This window comes from Cotesia typhae, unplaced genomic scaffold (assembly GCF_013202065.1).
Source record: "Cotesia typhae breed Kobodo isofemale line unplaced genomic scaffold, CoteBio_Ctyphae scaffold_152, whole genome shotgun sequence".
Classification (NCBI taxonomy): Eukaryota; Metazoa; Arthropoda; class Insecta; order Hymenoptera; family Braconidae; genus Cotesia; species Cotesia typhae.
The window spans coordinates 707,118-734,642 of NW_027423776.1; the positions used below are offsets into that span (position 1 = coordinate 707,118).

The window sequence follows — 27,525 nt, forward strand, 5'->3', positions numbered from 1 at the left end:
ATCTGGTGGATTGGTTGATTTAATCCTTTGTGGTAAATTATTTATTTGTTCTACCCGTTCTGGTTCGATAAGGGTGTTATTCGCGTTGGACGGTTCAAGTTCGATTATTTCCTGTATTCCCTTGCCGTGTTCGTCTACGATTTGGCGGCTTGTGTGGTCATAATGGATACCCATGGCCGCTAGTTCATCAGGGGTGAGGACTCTTCCGAAGATTGGGGTTCGGGGTTCTGGACAGTCTCTTAAATATCCAGTGAATCGGGATTTAAATAAGTTTTGTGGTGTTAGAGAGTTTTTATTTAATTGTTTTTCATTTTTATCGTGTACGTTGACGACGTTTCTTGTATTAGCAATTTCTGCTGAGGTTGCAGGTTCCGGCTCTACGATGACGGGGTGTTCCGTTTCGCTGGGATTTTCGCTTCTTCCCGTATCTTCTGGGCTGATGTCGCTGCTTGATTCTGCTTCGAGGTCATCGCTGTTGTTTCTAAGAAACTCGTCGACATTAGTTTCAGTTGCTGTGTCATCTACGGAATCTTCTTCGCTTCGCCAGAGTAGAGGCATTTTACTTAGCGACTGGCGGATATTTTTCGCTGTTTCGGAACTAGTTCTTTTCATTTTTGCTAGTTCTTGGGGGGTGTAATTGAATATTGCTTCTTCTAGAAGCATTTTTTCTAGAGCTTTCTCTTTATAAGGATTTTCCGGTGGGGGTCGCCTTTTGATGATTTCATCGAACATTTTTATTAGGTCGAGGGTTTTTCGTCTTTGTCTTTGTGGGATGAAGTGTTCTTTATTCTTTTCTAATTCTTCGTCCTTCTCCTCTTCATCGTCCCCCTCTTGTCCAGTATCTGGTTTGTTAATCGTGGAGGGTCCGGGAGTTGAGGCTGGCAAGAAAACATCATCGTCCCCCTCTTGTTCGTTTGCTGTTGATTTTGTCTTAGGATCTTCTGTAGTTAAATCAAGGTTGCTATCTTCGAAGTAATTTATTTTGGGCGGGATTCGCGTTTTTCCCATTTCCCTTTTTCTAAGACGAGAAGCGATAGTTTCTCTGACTTCGGGGGCGCTGCTGATTCTTGGTCTATTTTTTGATCTGAGAGGGCGACCAGGGCGCTTGATCGATTGAATCGCTTCTTCATCTGAGAGTATTTTATGTGATTTTATTATCGTAGTATTATTTGTGATGGGCAGTGCTAAATAATCATTTTCGGTAATATTATTTGATTCGTTTTCTAAGGGCTCGGGACGACCTTCGGGGTTATATGAGAATCCCTCCGCGTATTGTTCCGTGATTTTGTGACGAACAAGGACATTAAATTTGTATCTGCTTAATTTCGACCGCCATTTAGCTTGCCTTTCGGTGACAGTCGTGCTATCCCTTAGCCAGGCGACACAAGGGCTACTGGTTATTAAAGTAAAATGTTTTTGGAGATAAGGTCGAAATTGTTGAATGGCGTAAACTACTGCGAGGCATTGTTTTTTAATGTCAATATATCGAGTTTCGGTGTCGTGAAAGACACGTGAGACACATGACACTATTTTCTCTGCGTCTCTGTCTAAGTCATCGTCCCCTTCTGTCGTCTGCTGACTGAGGATTCCGGATATTCCTGAGTCTGACGCGCTGACTGCTAGGATGAAGGGTTTATTTAAATTCGGGTATTTGAGGAATGAGTCTACGCAGAGGGCATTTTTGATATCGTCGAATGCCTTTTGCGCTTCTTTGTTCCATGTGAAGGGCTTAGTTTTTCGAGTAAGATCCGTTATAGGTTTAGCCCTTTCAGCGAAGTTTTGTATGAATCTTCGGCAGTAGTTTGCAAGTCCCATAAATTTTCTGGCTTCTGTATGATTCCTAGGTCTCGAGGCATTTTTTAGTGATGAAATCTTTTTCGGATCTGGTTTTACGCCTTCTTTCGTTATTACGTGACCTAGATAATCTACTTCCGGGCAGAGAAATTTACATTTTTCGGGTTGAAGGGTGAGACCAGCTTCTCTCAGTCTATTAAATAATCTTTGAACTCTCACCCCATGTTCCTGTAGGGTTTTTCCATAGCTGACTAAATCATCGATATAAATAAACAATTCTGTCCCTTTTAATCCGCTTAAGGTAGAGTCCATCATTCGTTGGAAGATAGATGGAGCGCATTCTAGTCCAAAAGGCATGCAACGATATTCCCAGTGCTCGTCTGGGGTAGAGAACGCCGTTTTTGATGCGTCTGCGGGGTGCATTGGGATTTGGTGGAAACCCATGGCGAGATCAAACACGCTGAAGTAGTTAGCGTCGCCTAATTGGTCTAATATATCGATAATTAGGGGTAAAGGGTAGGCATCCCCTCTTGTAATTTTATTTAATTGCCTAAAGTCAATAACCATTCTATATTTTTTTATAGAGGGGTCATTTGATTTTTTTGGTACGATCCACAAGGGCGAGTTGTACGGAGAGTTAGATTTTCGGATTATTCCTTGTTTTTCAAGATTTTCGACCTGCCTGGCGATTTCTTCCCGATATTCTGGCGGAAATCGATATTGTTTTATTCTCACCGGTTCGTTGGTGGTGGTTTCTATCCGGCAGGTGAAATTCTTCGAACGACCTAATTTATCTCCGGGGAGGTGAAATACGTCGTGATTATTTTTGATGAGATTTTGAACTTGTTCTTTTTCCTCCTCGTTGAGGTGATCTACTGGTATTTTCTGGAGTAGAATCTTTATACGTTCTTGTTTATCTATTATACGGTTGGAGTTTTCTATAGAAGGGGAGTCGGATTCGTCCCCTTCTGAGCTTGGATTATCAAATTCGAAATCCTCGAGTGTTTGAGGTCCTATGTCGATGTCTACCGGGTTTGAATTTAGGTTAATGATCATGCACATGGCGTGCCCGTCGTCTACCTTGACAACTGCTTCTCCTCCGAGTACCCCTTTCGGAAGGTTCATTCGGGGGAGGTATCCCTCTCCTGTTTCGAAACTTTGGATTGGTACTGCTACTGATACTCTCATCCGAAGTGGCAAGGTGTAGTTGGAAGAAGGCTTTGTTTCAAGGCTAAAAGGTGTTGGTTTAGAAGGGCAGGACAATATAACTAGGGTTTGGTCATCGTAAGAGATTTCAGCTTTTTCGGCTTCGAAAAAGTTGTTTCCTAAGATTCCCACTCCAGGGAATGGTAAATCTTCTAAACAAACTTGAAATTCTACGTCAATATTGAGGATTTTTAAGGTGGTTGTTCCTAACGTTTCGAAAGTGCTATCACTGAGTCCTCGGAATCTCCTAGCTTTTCCGGTGTCGATAGTTATTTCGGGTTTTAAAGCGGATGCATTGATGAGGCATACATCCCCCCCGGTATCGATGAGGAAGCGCTGATAATTGCCTAGGAGTGAGTTACACGACACGTATATTTTTGGCCCAGTTCCTAGGGCGAGGACTTTTTGCTCTGGGAACTTTCTTGGGTTAATTATAGGGATGGGTTGTATTGGTTTATTTTTCGTTACTAAGGTGTTCCAGTAAAACGAGATGGTTACGCGTTCTTGAATAAAGAATTTATTTCCGAGGATGGCCTTATAACCTCCGGGTGGTTCCGGTACGAGATGAAAAGTAATTTTGACTCCGAATATTTTTAGATTTATGGAACCGCTTATGGGCATTGAGCTAGTAGCGATGCCTCCCACTACTCCTGTATTTTCAATGTTACAGAGGACTTCATCGCATAGTTCTTCGATGCAGAGTAAGTTGAGGTCGGAGCCGGTGTCCAGGAATGCGTTCACCCCTCCACTACGAAATGCTGGGCTTCGTATGTGGACCGTTGTGCCTTTTCCGGTCGTTAGACATTTTGGTTTGTCCTTCCCTGGGCTCGTAACTCTCCTGCCGTCATCAATGGCGGGTTCTGCTGAGCAAGTAGTGGTTTTACGTTGTTCGGGTCGGTTCGTTGTTCCAATCTCGGTTGAGTTATCGTTTCGTTCGTTTCTGGATGGTGTTCTAGGTCTGGCCTCTGGGAGTTTTGGAGGATTGGTCGGGGGTATTGATTTTGAAAGCCCCGATATGGACCACTTTGATACTGATGATAGCTGTTGGGGGTCCTCGAAGGTGTAATCGGAGACGGGACGGGCATACTCGCCATTGCCTCCTGTTGACGAGCGCCCGTCCCGTTTAAAGGGTCGTAGGCGTCTCGTCGTTCTCCGTTAGGGCAAAAAGGACAATTACAGACTACCGAAGGGTCCCTTTTATGTCGTAATTTGGCTTCTTCGGAATCTTCGTCGTCTTCGAAGCGAACCGCTCTTTTAGTGGGACTATTTACTCCAGGATGAATACGATTTTGATTAAAATTTAGAAAAGCTCTAGGTTGATAGTAATTTTGATTTCTCGGTGTATATTGTGGGTTTCGTTCGGTTCCGAACGCGAAAGTGGAGCCTAAAATCTGCTGTTCCCTCTGATAATTCGGACCATAGTAATTCTCTTCATAAGTGTCAGGTTATGGGTCTTCATAGTAGTCCGTCGGATGTACTAGTCTATGAGTGAATGTCTCTGGGACTTGTCTGTATTCGTGGTATGATAAAGTGCGAGGCAATTCGCGATAATTACCTCGGTCATCGTAGTCACGAGAAGATCTCGGCATCTGTGGATAGTGTCTATTACCGTCTTGTCCCGTTCGTCTGTGAAATTCTACGGAGGGCTGTAGGGATTCGCCTGGTATGACTCCGTCGTCTCTCATTGCGTGTCTACGGTCTGGTCTTCTGTACGCGTCATTTTCGATGGCCTTGTACATGTCGTCTAATGTTTCGGCTCTTCTCATTTTACATAGGCATCGTAAAAAGTCTGGTAAGTATTCGTAGAAAGTAGTGGCCGCTGTCGTTTCGAAAGTTCGTTTTACTACAGCCCTATCATCTTCGGGAGCATTAAGTTCGATACGCCGGACCATTTCGCTTAACCGAAAATAGAAATCTTTGATATTTTCAGATTCTTTTGGGGCCGCAGCAGCTAGATTTTTCTGCCACGTGGTGTATGGGTCGTCTCTTTTTAACTTTCGCCCTAGGATTAGTTAAATATCTTCAACGGAAGCTAGTTCTGCATGTTCTATTAATCTTTTGGCTCGTCCATATAATTTTTGTGCTACGCGGCGAGCGAAAAAGCCCTGGTTATCAGCTGGAATGCTGGGTAACCAGTTTCTTACTATTCCGTCAAATAATTCGAATTCTTTTAACGCGGTGGAACCCTCTCCGTTAAAATACGGGAGCGCGTCATGTAATTCTTTAGCGAGTGTTTGGATTTGGGTATTGAGGTTTTCCTCGTTTATAGAGGTATCAACGCGGAAGGTTCTTCTTTCCATGGCTCCAAACGGGAAATCGTTAGAGCAAGGCACGAAAACCGTTCCGGCTTCGTCCTCGAATGGTTCCACGATTATTATTTGATTAAATCGTCTTAAATTTATCTATTCTGTGTAAGAGGGGTATTTAAAGAAGGGTTACAAGGGAGGTTTTGTTCAAGAGGAAAAAAAAAGGAAAAGAAAAATTTTGATTTTATTTAATTTAAATCGCGATGTATTTTTATTCGGTCACTAGGTAAGTAGGTCAACAGCTGTAGAGTATAATAACACGAAAGAAAGATTAGTTATTGCGGTGTATGGTTACCGAGTGACGAGTACGGTAGTGTAAGTAAGGAAGTGTTGATAGTTGACTTTGTAGTAAACAATTTTACGTTGAAATGAGACGATTTAAATGCCTTTAATCAAGCCAAAAGAATTTTAACTGATTTAAATAAGTAATTCCCGTGTTCAACTGAATATTCAAGGTTAGACTTTATTTTTGCTTAATTAGCGGAGAATAGTTTAAGAAAGTCAAGCAAGAGTTTAAATGGAATTAATATGTGTAATTCGGAAAGGTATTAAAGGTAGAGAGGATAAGGTTTAGATTTTCGGATAAATCTATTTGCAATGGGGATTTAGATGTCGTGTAGACGGGTTTAGGGGGGTAGCCTTGATAGGGTTTTGGATTTGTCTAAATTTTAGTATTTTTTAGTAAATTTCCGGGATTGCCTTAACGTTTTCTAGGATCTTCGGACCGTTAGCCTGATTGACGACTACCTTATTCGCGGGTTCCGTATCTTCTTCCCAATATTTAGTTTCAATGAGAGGACGCTGGTATATTCTGCCGTTAACGAAATCGGAATGTATCTTTTTCAGATGGTATCGATAGCCCAACCGTCTACTCTTTCTATCGACCTTTTAGAATTTCAAAAAAAAGTATCGGTTTCAACCCGAAATAGTAAGATTATTCGAAAATTTTGAATCGCGAAATTATGATTTGGTCGGTCAATGATAAGGGATTATAGCTTTCTTATGTTTAGTGTGAGTTAGTATTACAATTATACAAATATTAAATTTTGTTTTATACCCTTGTGAGTGTGTGGTCAAGAGAAGGTGCTAAATTCAAGCACCCTTCCCAAGAGTTGTGAGAGCTTCTTTCGTAAAAGAAAGTGCTAATTAAAGCACCTTTCCCGAACTAGGAAACTTCTGTGAGAGTTTTGTCAGAGGAGGTGCTAGATTCACAGCACACTTCTCTTAAAATGTAGTGTAAATGTAAGGGATAAAAAAAATTTTCAAAATTTCGAAATAATTAAGATTTAATGTTGATATTGCTAAGTTAGCAAAAAAAAATTTTTTTTTGCTGCCACCAGTGTTCTTTTTCGATACCGAGTTAAAATAAATTTGGCTGAGAGGAGTTGAGATTGCAAATTCCGTTTGGTGTTGACCAACTCGGGTATAGACGCGTCAGCGAATTCTTTTTGCGATATTTTATTGTCTAAAAAACAGTATATTAGTTCAAAAAAAAAAAAAAAACGATTGCAAAACGATATTACTTGAGTTCTATAACCATTTGAATAAGAATTTCGGACAAAGGAAATTTTGGCAAAATATAAATTTTATGAAATTTAAAATATGTCGAAATATAAGACAAAATTTTGTAAGACTCGAATTTCGTTCTATGATAAAATTGCAGTTTTACACAGAGAATTTTAATTTATTTGATTTAGATAAAATGAATAACGAACGAAAGTTGTTGGAGTTTTAAAAAAAAATTTCCCCCCTTTTTTTTTTGTAAATTTTTTTTTTTACAACTATTTTTATTTGCAAAATCAGCGAAAAGAAAATATTTCTAAATTTAAATAATTTCTGCTGACCAAGAATTTTGGTGCAAGTCCGTACAAGACAAGCCGCACCTCGAATAAAGAAACGTAAGCGAATTCTTTATTGTAATTTTTGACTACTTGATGAAAATAATATCTATGATATAGTTAAATATTCAATAATTCCTTTGAATAAAAATAGAAATATGAAGAAAAAGCAAATTTTATAAAATTTCGGCAGTTATTGGTTTATATAAAGTTTAAAGAAAAATTTTAAAATTTTGAGAATAAGACGAAAATGATGAAAAAGGAAAAAAATTTTTTTTGAAAAGTTTTAAAATTTCAAAATTGAACACAATTAGACTTGAATTTATTTAGACAGTGGAATTTAAATAGAAAATAAAAATAGAAAAGAAAATATTCGGAGATTATAAGATTTTCTCAAACAAAAGTTAAATAATTTCGTATTCGAATCCCACCGCTGCCACCAGTGTTCTTTATGTTATGTCCAAGGGCGTTTTTAGAGCGGTAGCGTAAACGGTGGAGGTCTGGACTAACAGTTTAAAGAATACGCAACGGAGGTTTTAATTCCGTTGTTTTAATTATTTATGTGGGACGTTTTCGAAGTACGAATTTACCACGCCTTCGTTTGAGACTGTTCACGGATTTATCGAGAGTAGATGTACTTACTGTTACGGGAACTTTATTGATGGTCAGATCCGTGGTTTTAGGGCAGCTGTTAGTGCCTGTTCCTTGATTGGGCCCTTTGGTTGGTTCTCGCAGCGGATGGAGTAGGGTGGATTTGGGCTGCTTATATTACGGGCTTCTTATTTTATGAAATGACTTGTTGGAAACTGATTTCACTTTAATTGAGATTTATTTTTATAAACATTAAAACTTACACTTTCACAATTTGATTTTTAAGGAATTTAATTTAATGAATTTTAGTAATTTAAATGAGCTAACGTCCTCCAGTCCCCCGTAGGGTAAAGTGCGCAAATTTAGCTTTTTAGAGATATTTTATTTAAACTTAATGCCCGGATTCTCGCCTAAGTGCAGGGCAAATTAGAACTTTGAGATTCCGGTTCTCTAGATTTTTAATTAATAACTAATACGTGGCCTGCTGGTTGAACCGAATCTGAACTCGTCTTAAGTGCAGTGCAAATTAGGATGAGGGACTTTTACAAGGCACGGGTCCGTCAATTAAATGCGGAAGTCGAATTAATTGCTCAAAGACCAGGCGTTGGCTGTTGATCGCCTTTTTAAATACTCGCGGTGCTGAGATTGCAGAAGTCCCCGCTAGTCAACCAGCAGTCGCGTAGTTTATATTTTATTGTGGCTTTCGCGCATGGAGAAGTCTTCCATCTGCGCGGGTGATTTAAATTTAAAGAAAAAAAATTTTGGGGTGGACATAACACAAACAAGAAATTACACGGCCGTTTATTTTTAAACGGGTGTCCGTTCCGTTCGCAGTTAAAACATTTGCAATGATCAGATAACTTGGGGGATTATTATTGAGAATGATTCATTACATAATAATAAAGAAGAAAAAAAAATAGTTTTTTTTATTAATTAACCTAACAAACTAGAAATTGCACGCCTGTTTATTCATAAACGGGTGACCGTTTCATTCACGCGCAATAAAATTGCAATTATTAAATAACTGGGGGGATTATTATTGAAATGATGCATTACATAATAATAAAGAAGAAAAAAAAATAGTTTTTTTTATTAATTAACCTAACAAACTAGAATTAATCAGTGATATTGAGTCAAGGTCAACACGAAAAAAAAAAAAAAAGTTTAGTAAGAAATTGGTCATTATATAGGAATTTTCGTTTCACCGATAGCCAATGATTGAGTAAAATAAAAATAAATTGTAATTAATTTAAAATCATTTTTAAATTAAAAATAAATTAATTAAGCGAAGTGTGGGTTATGTGTGTGAAGAATTGAACGGGTTATGCGTGATAGAGAGTGTTAATAGCGTTAAGTGCGGTAGTCCTGTGGACTTCCCGGGAAAAAATGATCAGACCTGATCAGACATGAACAGGCATGAGTCTTCAGCCCTGATCAGACATGAAAAATGACCATGCCTGATCAGGCATGAATTGACCTGATCAGGCCTGATCAGACATGGTCAGGTCTGAAAACCCATTACTATTTTTAATTAATTATTTTGCTTAATTTTATGGTTGTAGTACTTGATAGAGTCGTACGCAATTCTCTATAATAAAATAAAATAAAAAAAAAAATAATTACATATTATTGTAAGGATGTAACACCAGCGGTCAACCATCCAACTACCAACCATGCTCAATGCTGTTTAACTCTGGTGTTATCCGTTTGCCTTGAATTTCCCGCCTGCTGTGCTGCTATATTAGATGTAACAATTCTATGAAGTACATAGAGTATCGAATAAGTTTATGATAAATATAATGTTAAAATTGGTTTTATAATATATTTTGATAGTCCTAATTTATTTATGTAACCGAATCTCATTATAATATCACATTTATTTAAATAATATAATAAGTAATGATTTTCATATTAGGCAGGAGCAGAGCAGACCATAACATCCCATAGAAAATGTAATAAATTTTTTTATTTCAAAATTATTTAAATAAACGTAATGTTAAAAATAATTTTGCACTTTTTGTGATGACCAAAAATTTTTTTCGTCAAAGAAAAAATTTTTATCATATCTCTGACTATAGTCAGAGAGGAACAGTCATAAACAGGCATGGTCAGACATGAATAGACATGAACAGGTATGAACAGGCCTGAGCGTATTTAACACTTCAGACATGAACAGGCATGGACAGGTCTGATCAGGCATGGAGAGGTCTGATCAGGCATGGACAGGCCTGAACGTATTTAACACTTTAGACATGAACAGACATGAGCAGGCATGGATAGGTCTGGTCAGGCATGGACAGGCCTGATCAGGCCTGAGCGTATTTAGTACTCCAGATATGAGCAGGCATGAACAGAACTGATCAGGCATGATCATGTATAACTTCAGGCCTGGTCATACATGAACAGGCATGATCAGGTCTAATTTCAGGCCTGATCATACATGAACAGGCATGGTCAGGTCTGATCATTTTTTCCCGGGTTAATTTTAAGTTGTAAAGTGTGGAGTTAGTTTTGGTCGTCCGGTGGACGTTAAATTTTAAGCTTAGTTTTAGGTCAGGTGTGGGGGACCGTTCGTTAGAAAAAGCCCAGTAGTTTTAAGCAGGTGTGGGAGACCGTTCGTTAAGAAAAGCCCATCTAGTTTTAAGCAGGTGTGGGAGACCGTTCGTTCAAAAAAGCCCGTCTAGTCATCGTATCGTCGTTGGAAGGTTCGTTGTAAATATCGTTTATTTCGCAGTTGTTCTCCGCTTCGTTAGATTATAAGTGTGTCAGTGAGCGCTTAAATTTGTTAAGTTTGTTAAAATTTTATTGTTAATAAATATCGATATATTGTTAGTTAAGATTTTATTATTCAACAGCACCTTCCTCCACTCTCTCTACCCTAAGATAAGTTTTCTCAGCTCTGGACCGGTTCCAGGAACCGTGATTAATTATCCTGGTGGCGCCCTGATAATTTTTATTGTTGTTAGTTTTGTTAGTTAATTTTAAGATTGATTAGGGGCTAACCTGAGCAGGTAAAACTGTTACAATATATAATTAATCATTTTGAACAATAATCCCCCCAGTTATCTGATCATTGCAATTTTATTTCCCGTGAATAGAACGGTCACCCGTTCAAAGATAAACGGGCGTGCAATTTCTAGTTTCTTCGATTAATTAAAAAAAAAAATTAATTTTTTTTTCTGTATTATCATATAATTGATAATTATTTCCAATAATCCCCTCAGTTTTCTAATAATGCAAATTTTTTGCCCGTGAATAGAACGGTCACTCGTTTAAAATATACGGGCGTGCAATTTCTTGTTTGTTAAGTAAATCAGTGAAGAAAACGATTTCATTTCTTCTTTATTATTATATAATTAATGACTTTCAACAATAATCTCTCCAGTTATCTGATCATTGCAATTATTTTTCCGTGATTAGAACGGTAACCCGTTTAACCATAAACGAGCATGTACTTTCTTGTTTGTACGGTTAATTAATGAAGAAAATTATTTTTTTCCTTCTTTATTATTATATAATTTATTATTTTGAACAATAATCCCCCCAGGTATTTGATCGTGGCGCTTTTATTGCCCGTCAATAGAACGGTTACCCGTTTAAGGATAAACGGGCGTGCAATTACTAGTTTGTTCGTTAATTTAGAAAGAAAATTATTTTTTTTTCTTTATTATTATATAATCAATAATTTTTAATAACAATCCTCCCAGTTATCTGATTATTTGAATTTTTTTGCCCGTAAATAGAAGAGTCACCCGTTTAAAAATAAACGGGCGTGCAATTTCTTGTTCGTTAGATTTCTTTATGGAGAAAATTATTTTTTTTCTTCTTCATTATTGTATAATTAATCATTTTCAATAATAATCCTTCAAGTTATCTGATCATTGCAATTATTTTAGCTGCGAATGGAACGTTCACCCGTTTAAAAATAACCGGGCGTGCAATTTCTAGTTTGTTCGGTTAATTAAGGAAGAAAATTATTTTTTTTCTCCTTTATTATTATATAACACGGTCAACATGAAATTTGACTTTGATTGCAAAGCATTAAATTTCGGTAGTTTAGGTCGTAATAAGACGGAAAAAAATAATTGGCATGAAAAACTTTGCTTTTGTGCTTAGAAGACTGATTGAACGAAATTTTTAAAAATCTCGGATTTTAATTTTTGATTGAAAATAAAACTATTGAAATAAAAATGTTTATTATTTTTATTAAGTTTTACTATCAAATTAGCTTACAGAAAAGTGGAAAATAACTTAAAAGTGCACACTTTTACTTTTTCTGTTATGTTCATAGCTACTTTCTCTCAATAAACCCCAAATATAGTCGCTCATCATGTTTTCATTGTATTGGCCTTGATAGCGTTGTTCAAAATTCATGATGTCCTGATGGAAACATTCTCCTTGCTCTTCGGAATAGGCTCCCATATTGTTTTTAAATTTATCCAAATGAGCATGCAGCATATATACTTTTAATGACATCCTGCAGCCCATGGCCTTAAAATTTGTATCATATCCTCAATCAACTTTTCGTAGTTTTCAGCTTTATTATTTCCTAAAAATCCAGAAACTACTTCTTTAAAACTGTTCCAACTTGCTTTTTGAGTACGATTCAGCAACGTTGGAAATTTTTCATCTGCGAAAATCTGTCTTATTTGCGGACCAACAAAAACCCCAGCTTTAACCTTTGCTTCCGATAACATCGGAAAAAATTTTTTTAAGTATCCAAAAGCTTCTGAAGTTTCATCCAGTTTTTTTAACAAATTGTTTCATCAACCCTAACTTAATGTGCAAAGGCGGCATTAACACCTTTTCCGCTTCAACAATCGGCTCAAATTTGACGTTCTGTTTTCCGACACACAATTCTGTTCATACAGGCCATGACCGTTGAATATAGTGTTTAGAATCCGCTCTGCGATCCCATAAGCACAAATAACACGAATACTTTGTATATCCACCCTGTAGCCCCATTAAAGATCCCACCATTTTAAAATCTCCAATCAGCTCCCAGTTATACTCAAGATACTTTACAGATTTAAGAAAAATTTTGACACTTTCATAATTTTCTTTAAGATGTACTGAGTGAGCAATTGGAAGAGACGGAAATTTATTTCCGTTGTGCAATAGAACTGCTTTTAAACTTTTTATAGAGCTGTCAAAGAATAAACGCCATTCGCTAGGGACACAGGGTATGCCAATTGCTTCAAACATACCTTTAATGTCATTACAAAAACAAAGTCCATCTTCCTTCGTGAAAAACGTTGCAAACATTTCATGCCTAGTCCGCTGATCCGTGATCTTAACATCATCAAGCAAATTCCACTGTTTTAACCGAGAGCCTAGAAGCTCTGCTTTATTTTTTGGCAAATTTAAATCTATAATTAGATCGTTAAAATCTTCTGAAGTAATGAGATAGTGTTTTGGTTGTTCAGGTGTAGGCAAAAACTCCTTATCGGAATTACTTTTATAAGAACTAAAAGATGAGCGACTTTTCTGCGATAATTTTTTTGGTGGCTCAGGTACTGGTCGTGTCAGGTCGTGAGCAATTGGAGCAGAAGAAGATTCGAGGTCAGGATATTCAATAGGTTTTGCATTTTTACCTCTACGTCTTTTACTCGGATTCACCATACAAAAGTAGCAGTCAGTAATATGGTCTTTTGGTTCTCACCAAATCCTTGGTATTGCAAATTTCATAGACCTTTTCTCACCTCGATACCAACCTAAAAATATAAAAATAAAAATTAATATGTCTATTATTTTGGATTCATCGCTTAATTAAATAAAAATTGCTTACCTTCCAAACACCTTTTACAATAACTACAAGCAACATGTGGAGCCCATGGCTTATCTTGATTCCGTACAGGGCAGTCAAAATATGCTTCATAGGCTTCACAGAGAACGTGAGATGTCTTTAGTTCATATTTCACTTCTCGAACTTTAATAAATTGACCACATATAAAACAAAATGCATCAGCATTGTATTTGCACTTTAGTGACGACATTTTAAGTTATTCTGGGCTTGTAAATAACACCTCATGGTTGTTTATCACTCGGGTGCCATCTAGCGGCACAGTGTAAACATTAATACCCCACTCTCACCGCGCGGTCTTTTTAAAAATATTAAAATCAATTAAAATTTATGAAAAAATTGAAAAATGAGTATTATTATTATAACTATCACAAAAGCAAACTTTATACCGAAAAAAGATATTTTCTTTTCATTTTTGTGCATAACTAACTGGAAAATAATAGTATAAACTTTAGGACAAAGAACGAAAAATTTTTGTGCAGAGTCGTGTAATCAATCATTTTCAATAATAATCCCCCCAGTTATCTGATCGTTGCAATTTTGTTGCTCGTGAATAGAACGTTCACCCGTTCAAAATTAAACGGACGTGCAATTTTTTGTTTACTAGTCGAAATAATTGAGACAATTATTTTTTTTCTTGATTATTTTTATGTAATTAATCATATTCAATACTTATACCCCGAGCAAACCGATCATTGCAATTATTTTTTCCGCGAACATAATGGTCACCCGTTTAAAAATAAACGGGCGTGCAATTTCTTTAGCGTATGGTTAATCAATTAAGAAAATTATTCCTTTTCTGGTTTATTATTATACAATTAATTATTTTTAATATTAATTCCCCTACAAATCGGATTATTGCAATTATTTTCCTTGCAGTCACTCGTTTAAAATTATATGGGCTGGCAATCGTTGGTTATTACGTATTATTATTATTTAAATAATTTTCTTTTATAGTTTTTAATTTATAATTATTTATTTCTAGTTATAATCGCCTTAGCCAGCTGATTATTGTTATTATTATTTTTAACAATATCAAAATCACCCGTGCGAATTTTAACGGGTACGTTATACTCTCGTTGCAACGCAAAGTCATTTTATTAAATCTTACGGGTAGTATTTTACTCCGTATTCTCTTCTTTTTCTATTTTTTTGTCTCGCATTTAAATGCTTTGCGGCTCCTTTTTAATACTCTTATCGCCATCTATCGTTCACCCGCGCAACTGTATTACCCACCGTTTTGGATGGTAAATGATTTGTCGGGATTTTGGGCTTCGGGAAAAAAATCCTCACCCTCACCCAATTTTATTTTTATTTTTCGTTAGGTTATCCCTCTTACGTTCCACCCCGGACCTTATTGGGAAAAACTTAATAAAAATTCTTGATTTTACGTTAAGATTTCCCAACTGGGGGATAATTAGGCCCTTATAGGGATTTCCTCGTTGGGCATGCCTCTTCGGGACCCAATCAGTTCCAGATGTATACCCTGGGTAATCCCAAAGTAATTTATAGTCGGGAGACTGAGCTTCGTAATACTAACTTTTACTGGCACATGCGCAGAAGTACTGAATTCTTCATTTTAATTAAAATACTAGAATACATTTTTTTTAAATTACAACTTTAAAAACATAAAATTAATAAATCATTTGATCTAAAATAATTTTATTAGTCACTTACCGATCACAAATACCATGGAAAAAATAATTTTTCCTCTTTTATTTTTACTCGAAGCATTTAATTTTCACGTTAGGATTGCCCAGTGAGGCCCCACACAGATCCCAATCAGGAAAAAACGGACTAAAACTTTTTCTTTTATCTTGGGCTTTCCCATTGAGATCCAATGCAGAGCCCAATTGGGAATAACTGACCAAAACTTTTACTTTTTATCTGGGTTCTTCCCATTGAGGTCCAATGCAGATCCCAATCGGGAAAAAACTAACCAAAACTATTTTTTTTATCTTGGGCTTTCCCATTGAGGTCCAATGCAGAGCCCAATTGGGAATAACTGACCAAAACTTTTACTTTTTATCTTGGGTTTACCCATTGAGGCCCAATGCAGATCCCAATTGGGAAAAACTGGTTAAAATTTTTTACTGTTGTTTTGGGAATTCCCAATTACGTCCCACACAGAGCCTGAATGGGAAAAACTAATTACAAATTAATGAATTATTTCTGAGGATTTCCCAATTGGGAACTGATTGGGCCCTCATAGAAATTTCCCTGTTGGGAATGCCTCCTTGGAACCCAATAGGGTCCAGATATATACTCTGGGTATTCCCGAAGTAATTTCTAGTCGGGCTGATGAACATGCAACATTCAGTCAGGACGAAGTTGAATGTGAAGACCATTTCAAGACCACTCACATGCGAGATGAATCAGGTCGATACATAGTCAGACTACCATTCAAATCAGATTTGTCAGCACTAGGAGAATCCAAGTCTACGGATTATCGGTCTTTACAACGTCTGCTCAAGCAACTTTCTCAAAATCCCGCTCTTTAAGAAAAGTATTTTCAATTCATGAAAGAGTATGAAGACCTTGGTCATATGCAACTAGTACCTGAAGAAGCCTCAGAGCCAAAACACGTGTATTACTTGCCTCATCATGGAGTGTTGCGCGAACAAAGTACGTCCACGAAGCTGAGAGTCGTTTTCAATGGATCTAGTAAATCTTTAACACAGATCTCTCTCAACACTGGACCAAAAACTCAAGCAGACATTTTAGATGTACTTCTCTGGATTCGACTCCACAAATACGTCTTCATTGCAGACATCGTAAAGATGTTTAGACAAATCTTAGTACATCCTGATGACTGGGATAAGGAAAGAATTTTGTGGATTGATATGCAAGAGCGCATCAGAGCATTTCAACTAAAAACCGTTACTTGTGGAACCAGGCCAACTCCTTATCGAGCTCGTAGAGTTCTTCTTCAACTAGTCGAGGATGAAGGAGCGGAATTTCCTCTTGCTGTTGACCCTATTCTTAAAGGAAGCTATGTGGATGTTATCTCTGGTGGAAGCTATGTGGATGATATTTCTGGTGGAAGCTATGTGGATGATATCTCTCGGATCGGTAAATTTTCAGAAATCTAAAAAAAACGACGAAAAAAAATTTTTTTAAATATGGTTTTTTTTTTAATAACTTTTAAACGGCTACACCGATCAATTCCAAAAACTAATCAGCTCTTATCAGTCAAAATCGGTTGATTCGTTCGTGAGTTATCGTTGACTCAAGAAATCAACAAAAAGTGTTTTTTTCGGATTACACCGAAATTTCCGGTCTAATCAATTTGCGTTTGAAAGTATGTCATAGAGCTTAAAAAACTGCGTCAAATGCTGCTAACCACGTGAAAATCGGTTCATTCATTCAAAAGTTGAAAATTGAAAATTAAAAACGTAGTGATTTATTAAACTCCTATCAAACTTTTGAGCTCGGAGAGCTCAAAACTACACGAAAATTAGATTTTTGAGCTCGAAGAGCTCAAAAACGTAATAAGTGCAATTTCCAGCGCTCAATTAAGAAAGTAGGGGGATGTTGCAGGGATGGCTTTCAGGGTCAACCGTTTTCCTAATTTTTTCTCCAGTTTCCATCCGTTCCTTTCCCTCCAATATTCTGGCACATCTTTTACTATTTTTTTTTGTAATCCTTATTAAAATTCGAGTTTTCTATCCCCGTCCTTCTCTCCTGTGACTGTGCCGAGAAGTCTCTCTCCTTTAACTTTCTGCTCGTTTCCTTCCCCTCCATTCACTTCATCTCCAGTCCTGCCGATGACTATCCACATCTCGTGAGATAGCTTCCACTCTCTACATCTTTTATCTTTCCTAATGCCGTCCTTCTTCCTCTCTCTTCACAGCATTTTTTCACCAACGTCCTTCCTTCATTGTATCTTAGTTTTTCCTCAAACTTTAAAGCTCTGTATCCCGTACTGACCCTTATCTTTTCCAGGTCTAGCTCTTCCCTCACTATGTACCCTGGTACCTGCCTACCTACCCTCATTATCCATCTTCCGTCATACTCTTGCAGTCTTTCCACCTCCTTTCTCTCAATCCAGCCCCACAATTCCGCTCCGTACATCAGGATGCTTTTCACTATGCTGTTAAAGAGAAGCATCCTCCATTTAAGTCTTCCTCCAAATTTCCTTTCTCCTAACCCCCATACTCTTCCCATTGTCTGTCTCGTTTTCCTCACCCTTTCATTGACGTGATCATTTGCCCCATTATTCCTCATGAATATATATCCCTTAGGGTGATCGTTAAAAATTAAATTACTTGAGGCGCCCCCTAAAAAGCTTCCTTTTGATGAAAAAAGACTGAAAAAATTTTTTGTAATTTTTTTAATCCCAGACAACACGTGCCTCAAGCCGATTTAAGTTAATTTTTGGGTATAATAATGTTTTTTGAGGATTTATAATAATAAATACAATTTCATACAAAATACGAACAATCAGAGAATCTAAATTCATGAGAATACGATAGTTAATGAAAATTACAATAAATATTTCGAACTGTAAGGTCTGTTTATCAAAAAAATTGATGATATTTTAATTAATATTTTTATTTTATGATAAAATTTATACAAATTTAATTTTAATCTTTAGTTTTCATTATTCCATCCTTTAAGTAAACTTTCTGTCGTTGTCTTGATGCCTTTGCTTCTGTAATCATCTAAAATTTGAACGAGGAATTGCTTTTGTTTTCCATCTTTTGTGAATAAATCGTTGTACTCTTGCATTAGTTTAACACCTCGTTCTGCAACATCGTTAACGATGGACAAATTTGTTACAGCCGTCAAACAATCTTGATAATTAGAGTCTTCTAACCATTTTTCACAATTTTCAGTCAACCAGCTCGTATTTACTCCAAGTTTATGGAAACAATTAATAAAAGTTGCATGAATAAACTGTTCTAATCCTTGGTCAAATAATTTTGGGATATCCGCACGAGATACTACAGCCTTCCTAAGAACTTGTTCATTATTGTCGAATAAATCAGATTCATCTGCATTTTGTGAAAATTCAATGACTTTTTTAACCATTTTCTGTTTCGTTTCCGTATCTACATCATCATCGAATAAAGCCAATAAACAATTTTCAGGATTCAGATACCACAAATGGTTTAAAATTTTACCTAAAGCACTCTCGTATATTTTTTTGTCAATAGGTTGAAAGTTATAAATAGATTTGTTCAACTGAAAATCACAATTTGGTGCCTTAATCGATGATGTGGCGGCAAACCATATTCGTAAATAAATTTTCACAACAAACACGCAAATCATGCCCAGGCTTTTTTCTTCCGTAGACTTTAGTTTAAAAGTAAATCGTAACAGAAATATTTTCAACGAATATATTGCCTTAGCCATCCACCTGGCCTGATGCATAGCGCCAGGAGTATAAAACGTGATGTTATCAGGTATTATTCCAATAAATAGCAAGCTTAATTCTATTAGTTCTAAATAATCTTTTCTATCATGGTTCAAAGTAAGTTGTTGCTTAATGAATTCATGAATGTCTTGAATATCATTTTCTAATAATTTACCAATCAAGGGATCCGCTATTTCATTTTTAAATTGAAATAGGTCTAATTCAGCCCACTCTTTCTTGAATCGAGCAAATACAGGGTGATTCAGAATGACCTTCACAGCGGAAAACTGTAGACAGAGGAGACGATTCTAATACGTTCTAGGTTGTAATTGCGTGTTTTGTTTCTTTTCTGTAAGAAATCGAACTTTTCAAATTAAATAAATATCGTTTAACTTGAAGTCGTCAGTGTTGCTAAACTTATTTATTATTCTTTTCTATTTTTTTTAATTCCTAAAGCTTGTCTGTGATTGGTCAATTTACATTTTGAATAACTCAAAAACTATTGAGAATATCGAAAAGTGACTCAGGAACTTTATTCTTAGAATCGTTTCCTCTGTCTACAGTTTTCCGCTGTTAAGGTCATTCTGAATCACCCTGTATAGGCACAGTTAGTCCAGAAACATTAGTTAACTTACTGTCAAATACAGCTATCAATACAACCTCGAATATATGATGTCTGCATCGCAAAATAAGAAGATCTTTCTCTAACAAATGATCAATTAAAACCGCTCCACCATTATATTCTCCAGTATTCGACGCAGTAGTATCACAACATAAACCAACTACTAAATCACTGACTCCACTGACTCTCCAACTCTTGAAGAGCATCAGAAACTGCATTTGCCATTGCTCGGCCTGTAGCATTTCCTAATGGTGGTATCGATAGAATTTTAGTTTTATTTTAGTTTTTAAATGAAACTATTATTGGGAGACGTTCTACGAAATTTCTGCCAGTAATATCAGGTAAGTGTTTACCGTCCCAATGAAAAATCAATTTACAAAGATCATTACTTGCAAATATTGTTTGGATTTCAGCCGCTCTTTTTTAACTTCCCGCTAAAAATCTCAGATTTTCCAAAATCGGGAAGTTATTGTTTTCACCCCGTTTTGCAAAAATCGAGTTTTCATCAGATCTCGACGTTTGAAGGTCACAGGAAGCTTCCCTGATTACTCCCGCGATGTTGTCACTGTGTGTGTGTGTGTGTGTGTGTGTGTGTGTGTGTGTGTGTGTGTGTGTGTGTGTGTGTGTGTGTGTGTGTGTGTGTGTGTGTGTGTGTGTGTGTGTGTGTGTGTGACCCTCTCATAACTCTTGAACGGCTCCACCGATCGAAACGCGGTTGGTGGCATTCGATTAGATTCCAGCAAACTTAAATTTCCTACAAATTTGATCCGATTCAGACCGGTAGATTCAAAGAAATCTAAAAACAACTGCAAAAAAAAATTTTTTTTAAAGTGGTTCTTTGGGAATAACTTTTAAATGGTCCTACTCATCGATTCCAAAAACTAATTAGCTTTTAACCTATAAAATTGACGTCAATCAGCGTCAACCGCGTCAAAATCGGTGCATTCGTTCGGGAGATATCGTGAACGAAAGAAATCGAAAAAAATGGAATTTTTCAAGAAAGACTCTAAAATTTTTCATCTGATCAGTTTATGTTAACATACCGTTCATAATACTGAAAAAACTGCATATATTGCTGCAAACTGCGTTGAAATCGGTTAATTTGTTCGAGAGATATCGTTGTCGAGAAATTTTGAAAAAAGTGTTTTTTTTTACATAACTTCAAGATTTATTTTTGGATCTTTTTCAATGGAATCAAACAATTATTAGAGCCTACAACACCACGTCGATCGATGCCAATAACGTGAAAATCGGTTGATTGGTTCGTGAGTTATCGTTGTCGATAAAATTAGGAAAAAGTGCATTTTTCAAATTTTTCTTAGATTTTCGGTTTGATCAGTTTGTGTTTAGAAGTATATTGTAGAATTTAAAAAACTGGGTAGAATGCTGTTAACTGCGTGAAAATCGGTTCATTCATTCAGAAGTTATTGCAGTTTGGAAATTCAAAAAATACTGATTTATTAAACTCGAAGAGCTCAAAAGCTTAGAATAGCTAACTCTTTAAGCTCGGAGGGCTCGAAGTACCATACAAATTATATTTTCGAGCTCAAAGAGCTCAAAAACGTCATAAGTTCAATTTTAAGCGCTTAGATATGGAATTAGCGGGAAGTTGCAGTGATGGCCTTTAGGGTCAACCGCTTTCCAGATTTTTTTTTGTTGAACTTACGTAGTTTACCTTTATGTATATTAAATAGTTAATATTATTTATTGAGATTCTCGACCGATTGAATTTGATTGTAATCGGAATATCCACTATTGGTAAGAATTTGTAGGCCGTAATTCGTACGTTAATTTTAATAGCAATGCTCGAGGAATTTGGAACTGTCCCAGAAAGCCAGCCGACCGAGGTGCCAGCTACAAGCGCGAGCTCGTCCTTACCTCGAGCTTTGGTTTTCCTGCGTAATCGCAAGATAACTAGCCATTACCGACCGTACCAGTTATCCACCGTGAACTTATAGAATTTTGAATGCGAGCGGCGCCGAGAAAAAGCCATCATAACATAAATGGTAAAAAAAAAAAAAAAAAAAACCAAAAAAAATAATCAATTTCAAAATTAAAAAAAAAATCCTCAACCATCATTTCCCTTTTACGAGACTAGGCTTGAAATTCGTGTCTCGGAGAGTAATATTTTTGAAAATTTTGGAAAAACATTCGAAGGATACAAACTATCTTAAAATCGCTGTTTTAAGTTTAAAATAAACAAAAACAATCAAATTCATAACGAATAATTTTTTCTATAAATTTTTTAAAAAATTAATCGAAAAACAAAAATTTTGAAAAAAAAAAAAGATCCAAATCGGACAATTTTTCACTATGGCTATTTGAAAAAAAATCCCCGAAATCTTAAAAAAAGGCCATTCGGCAGCCGAAATGGAAGTAGATTTCATAACATTAAAAAAAAAATACTAGGATATAAAAAAAAACAAATCTGAATATATATATATATATATATATATATATATATATATATATATATATATATATATATATATATATATATATATATATATATATATATATATATATATATATATATATATATATATATATATGTTTGGTATTAATGCCGGTACTTTCCCTCAAACTTGGTAAGATTTCTTACTAATGATATTAGTTGGTGGCCTTGAAAAAGACCATTGTTATTAAGACTACGTAGTAGTCTTAATTTCTTGAGATGACTTGTTAGTCACACGCTCTTAAAAAATGAGCCTTGAAGTGGCCTTGAAAAAGACCGTTTTCTTGAGTTGTGAGCTCTAAAAAGAGCTATTGAGACGAAACAATGCAAGTTAACCTTGCTTTTCTTGAGTTGTGAGCTCTGGAAAGAGCTATTGATATGAAACAATATCAAACAATGTTAACCTTGCACACTTGACTTTGATGATAAGAGCTCTGAAAAGAGCTCTTTGGAGGTAACTCGGATTAGAACTGTTGTAACGTTACACTACAAGGTAAGCCTTGCTCGCTTGACCTTGATGAATTTACTTTTTCTTATATGCAAGCCCTGCTCGCTTGCTGTAGACTGCTTAAATTTTTCCTTTTCTTGGTCCTCGTAGTTCGATGGATAAAAGTGGACTGTGTCGGTAGCTCTCCTCGCCGCCTCTTTTAAACGGTCTGGTGATTTGAGAGGGGATTGAATTATATGAATGCATTGGCTCGCTAGCTCCGATGGACTGAGTGGGGGTATCGAAGGTAGCGGCTCAATTACAACTTGGAATACTTTCCCACAATGACTGGCTCTCTCGTCATGGTCCGTGCGTTTGTTAGTACCTAATGAAGATCTTAACTATGATTGGCTCTCTAGTCATGATCAGTACGATTGTTAGTACCTAATAAAGATCTTGACCATGACTAGCTCTCTAGTCATGGTCCGTGCGATTGTTAGTACCGAATAAGGATCTTGAGGGTTTTTTCAACAATATATATATATATATATATATATATATATATATATATATATATATATATATATATATATATATATACTACTGGAAAAAATTAAGGGATCAAAAAAAAATTCCAAATTTTTCGGTAGTTTTCAACAGGCCGTAACTTTGAGAGAAATGGTCGTACAGGAAATAAAAAAAAGGAAATTGTAGCTCCAAGTGTCTAGTTTTTGGATTAGAACTTCAAAATTTTTAGCCTCCGCGGTTTCTGAGTAATCGTAGAAAAACCAGCAACAAAAAAATTCTCAAAATTTTTTTAGTTTTTTTTTGGTCTACGGGTGTGGAAAAAAATTTTTTTAGCTTAACCACCATAAGAATCGGATACTTTGTTCATTTAGCTTTAATTTCTTTTTTTAAACACCCTGATACGTCCACTCCTCGCTGAGATATCGGTCTTCAAATGGAAAAGGATCTTTTTGTCTTTGATTATCGATATCTCAGCAACCAATGATCGCACAGAAAGTTAAAGGTGGGTTTCAAGAACTTGAATGAATTCCCTTAACGACTGTCCATTGTTTTTTCGAAAAAAAATTTTTTCTTTCCGTCACATGAATTTGGAAATGCAACAAAAAAGGGCTTTTAGTGGTGGTTTTTTGGAAAATCAAGCGCTGGATCGAAAATATTGAGGAAACCACTAATGTTAAGTGTGCCTTTTACAGTTCAATATGTCCACAAAAACCCTACAAAGAATCAAATTAATCCAGCCAGCCGTTTTTTTGTTTCACTTGATCGAATTTTTGAAAAAATTAAAGGATCACGTTTTTGCTCTGAAAAGCTCATAATTTTTAAAAATGAGAAAAAAAATTGTTTTTTCGAGCTTTTTCCACATTTTTGTTCCAGAAAGTGCTTAAATTGAAAAAAAAAAAAAAATTCAAAAAAAAAATTTTTTGTGAAATTTTTTCTCTTGAAAAGTTTAATAAAACAATTACCGCCGGCATTAGCGTTATCCAAAGCGTACCACGTGGAGGTCGCGCGGTCGGATTTACGCTTCTGTGTGTGTGTGTGTGTGTGTGTGTGTGTAAGGTATTTCAGGAGAATTGAGACCCGGTGGCTCGTCAGTTCCACCGTATTTAATGACTCCAAACTCATTCTCTGAAGGTTTTTGTTGGTTCAATACCGGGTATTACCACCCCTGTTTTCAATAACGGCTCTCAAATGTTCAGCCATGTTTATGCAGACGGTAATTTGAGGCTGCGGAATGGTATTCCAAATGTGCTGAAGCGCGCGCTCCAAAGCAGCTAAGTGCTGCAAATTTGGATACTCTCTGCGCAACCGACGGCCCATTATGTCCCAAACGTGCTCTATGGGGTTGAGATCTGGACTCATTGCTGGGTGTCGCAACAATGTGATATCATGCCACTCAAAGAAGCGCCGGGTAATGTTGGCTGTGTGTGGACGTGCATTATCTTGCATCAATATGAACGACCTCAGATGTTGTCGTCTGCGCAGAACAATGGGCCTTAAAATTTGGTCGATGTAACGTCTAGCTGTCAAATTTTCGCGTACAATTACCAAAGGTGTTCTCCAATTTCGTGAAACGCAGCCCCACACCATAACTGATCCACCGCCGTAGGCAACGACTGGACGGACAAAGTTCTGGCGAAAACGTTCTCCACGACGGCGCCAAACGAGAGGACGTCAATCGTTGCCATACAGATTAAAACGAGACTCATCAGTGAATAAAACATTTGTCCATTCCCTCAAGTTCCAATTTCGATGATCGTAAGCATACGCTAAACGAGCTCGACGATGTCTTGCTGTCAACAGGGGTACACGATTAGGATGTCGTGCGTGTAACCCAGTTTCACGAAGACGGTTGATGATTGTTCGAGAGCAAATGTTTCGCACTTGATGCCGTCGTCGCTGTTGCTGTTGTTGTTGCTGTTGTCTGCGATTGGGGAAGTTTCGAGCGACAATATTCGCATTGACGAAAGGTTGTCGTCGAACTTCTCTAACAATTGTTCGATCATCGCGGGCATTAGTGACTCGATGGCGACCTTGTCCGGGGCGACGATGATATTGATTCGTCTCTTGGTATCTGGTATAAGCTCGAGATACGACAGATTGACTTACACCCATCCGGATAGCAACTGCATGTTGAGTGTAACCTTCGTCGATAAGAGTCACTAACCGAGCGACTTCCACCTCCGATAAATGTCGTCTAACCATGATTAAGAATCAAAAGTCAGAAATTTTCAATTTTGACCAAAAAATTAAAAAAATTTTTTTAGCGCAGAGGGATTAGTTTTGAAAAAACTGTTGAATGAAGCGATTTGCTAAGGATTCACAAAAAGAAAAGAAAAAAAAAACTCCGAAAAGCGTATGAAAAAAATCGAAATTCGATTGGGAGTATTAACTTTTTTTATTAATTTAATTAAAAAGAGATCAGTAGAATCAAGGAATGCAGCGGTGGAAAGGTGATAAAAATCATTGGGCGATGGTTTTTTGAGTTTCCTTAACTTGTTAAAAAAAAAATTTTTCCAAAAAAAATTTTTTTTTTTAAATTTTTTTTTCGAAAAAATTTTTTTTTTTTGGAAATTTTTTTTTTTTGAATTTTTTTTTTTTTGAATTTAAGCACTTTCTGGAACAAAAATGTGGAAAAAGCTCGAAAAAACAATTTTTTTTCTCATTTTTAAAAATTATGAGCTTTTCAGAGCAAAAAACGTGATCCTTTAATTTTTTCAAAAATTCGATCAAGTGAAACAAAAAAACGGCTGGCTGGATTAATTTGATTCTTTGTAGGGTTTTTGTGGACATATTGAACTGTAAAAGGCACACTTAACATTAGTGGTTTCCTCAATATTTTCGATCCAGCGCTTGATTTTCCAAAAAACCACTAAAAGCCCTTTTTTTGTTGCATTTCCAAATTCATGTGACGGAAAGAAAAAATTTTTTTCGAAAAAACAATGGACAGTCGTTAAGGGAATTCATTCAAGTTCTTGAAACCCACCTTTAACTTTCTGTGCGATCATTGGTTGCTGAGATATCGATAATCAAAGACAAAAAGATCCTTTTCCATTTGAAGACCGATATCTCAGCGAGGAGTGGACGTATCAGGGTGTTTAAAAAAGAAATTAAAGCTAAATGAACAAAGTATCCGATTCTTATGGTGGTTAAGCTAAAAAAATTTTTTCCACGCCCGTAGACCAAAAAAAAAAACTAAAAAAATTTTGAGAATTTTTTTGTTGCTGGTTTTTCTACGATTACTCAGAAACCGCGGAGGCTAAAAATTTTGAAGTTCTAATCCAAAAACTAGACACTTGGAGCTACAATTTCCTTTTTTTTTATTTCCTGTACGACCATTTCTCTCAAAGTTACGGCCTGTTGAAAACTACCGAAAAATTTGGAATTTTTTTTTGATCCCTTAATTTTTTCCAGTAGTGTATATGAATCTAAAATTTAAATAATTTAAGTTAAAACTCTGAAATAAAATTTATGAAATTTGCCAAGTTCCAATTGAAATTCACAACTATAATTAAGTATAAACTACTACTGAGCGGCAGGATGTCCGAGCGGGCTAAGTCATTATATTATTAGTTCGTTCGTACATCATGTTGTGAGGCGAGGGTTCAAGCCCCGACGGTTGATTGAATAGTTCCAACGCCAACCGTCGGGGGTCGCTCCGGTAGCCGACTTGTACTGGCATGGGTTTTCTCTGTGGTTTCCCCATGTCACTATTCCAACAGCCATTAGAAAGAAGTGAGGAATAGGGCAAATGCAATACAGGATGCACAAGTCGGTCCACAGCCGCAAAAAAATACGCAGTTATTATAAAAACTCGAATGCAGGAAAAAGTTTGAACGCAGTAAAAGTGATCCGAATATTGTAATAGTGCAGTTCTGATACTGTTGTACAATGTAAAAAAATCATTAATATAAACTAAGACTGAAATTAAAACTAAATTTAGACTAAAATGAATTATTATAATTAAGTGATAAATTCATAAAACAAAAAATTAAAAACTACAAAATTTTAAAAGTAACAATTACTATCGACAATAAAAAACAATACGTAATTATAATTAATCTTTAACAATTAAAATCGAAAATTAAAAGCAAATCATAAAACAGCAAAAAATTTTGGAAAAATTACAATCAAAATTTATCTTCAAAATGTGAATTAAAATCAAAATTATAAAAATTGAATTATCAAAATTACTAAAGTAAAGATTATAATCAAATTAGAACTGTTCGAGACTTCGATAAATAAGTTTTTCGGAATTCCAATAAATAATAATTGAGAAGATTAGAATAAAAGTTACGACCGTATAAATTTAGCAAAGCTAACATTCCTACTTCAAATCCACTCGGGAATTCAAGATGGATGATAATCCAAACTTTTTAGGCAGATTAAATTCAAAATTTAATTAATCAAAAAACTACTTTTGGATTCAAGTAAAGCTGCTGGAATGAATTAATAAGAAATAAGATTCAGAATTCAAATTTAATTATTTATCGAACTCATAGTTAGGATTCAGAAAAATTTTGTATTTAATTTCCAGGAAAGTGTATTGTAAATTGAGGATTAAGACAGATTGTTAATAAGAATTAAGTAAAATATTTT

The 27,525-nt window shown here is 36.0% G+C and overlaps 1 protein-coding gene across 3 annotated transcripts in view; it reads right to left on the reverse strand.

Annotated features, from left to right (window-relative positions):
* Positions 1-27,525, reverse strand: part of LOC141536652 (uncharacterized) — a 230,481-nt gene that overhangs the window by 24,853 nt on the left and 178,103 nt on the right. The window lies entirely within an intron of this gene.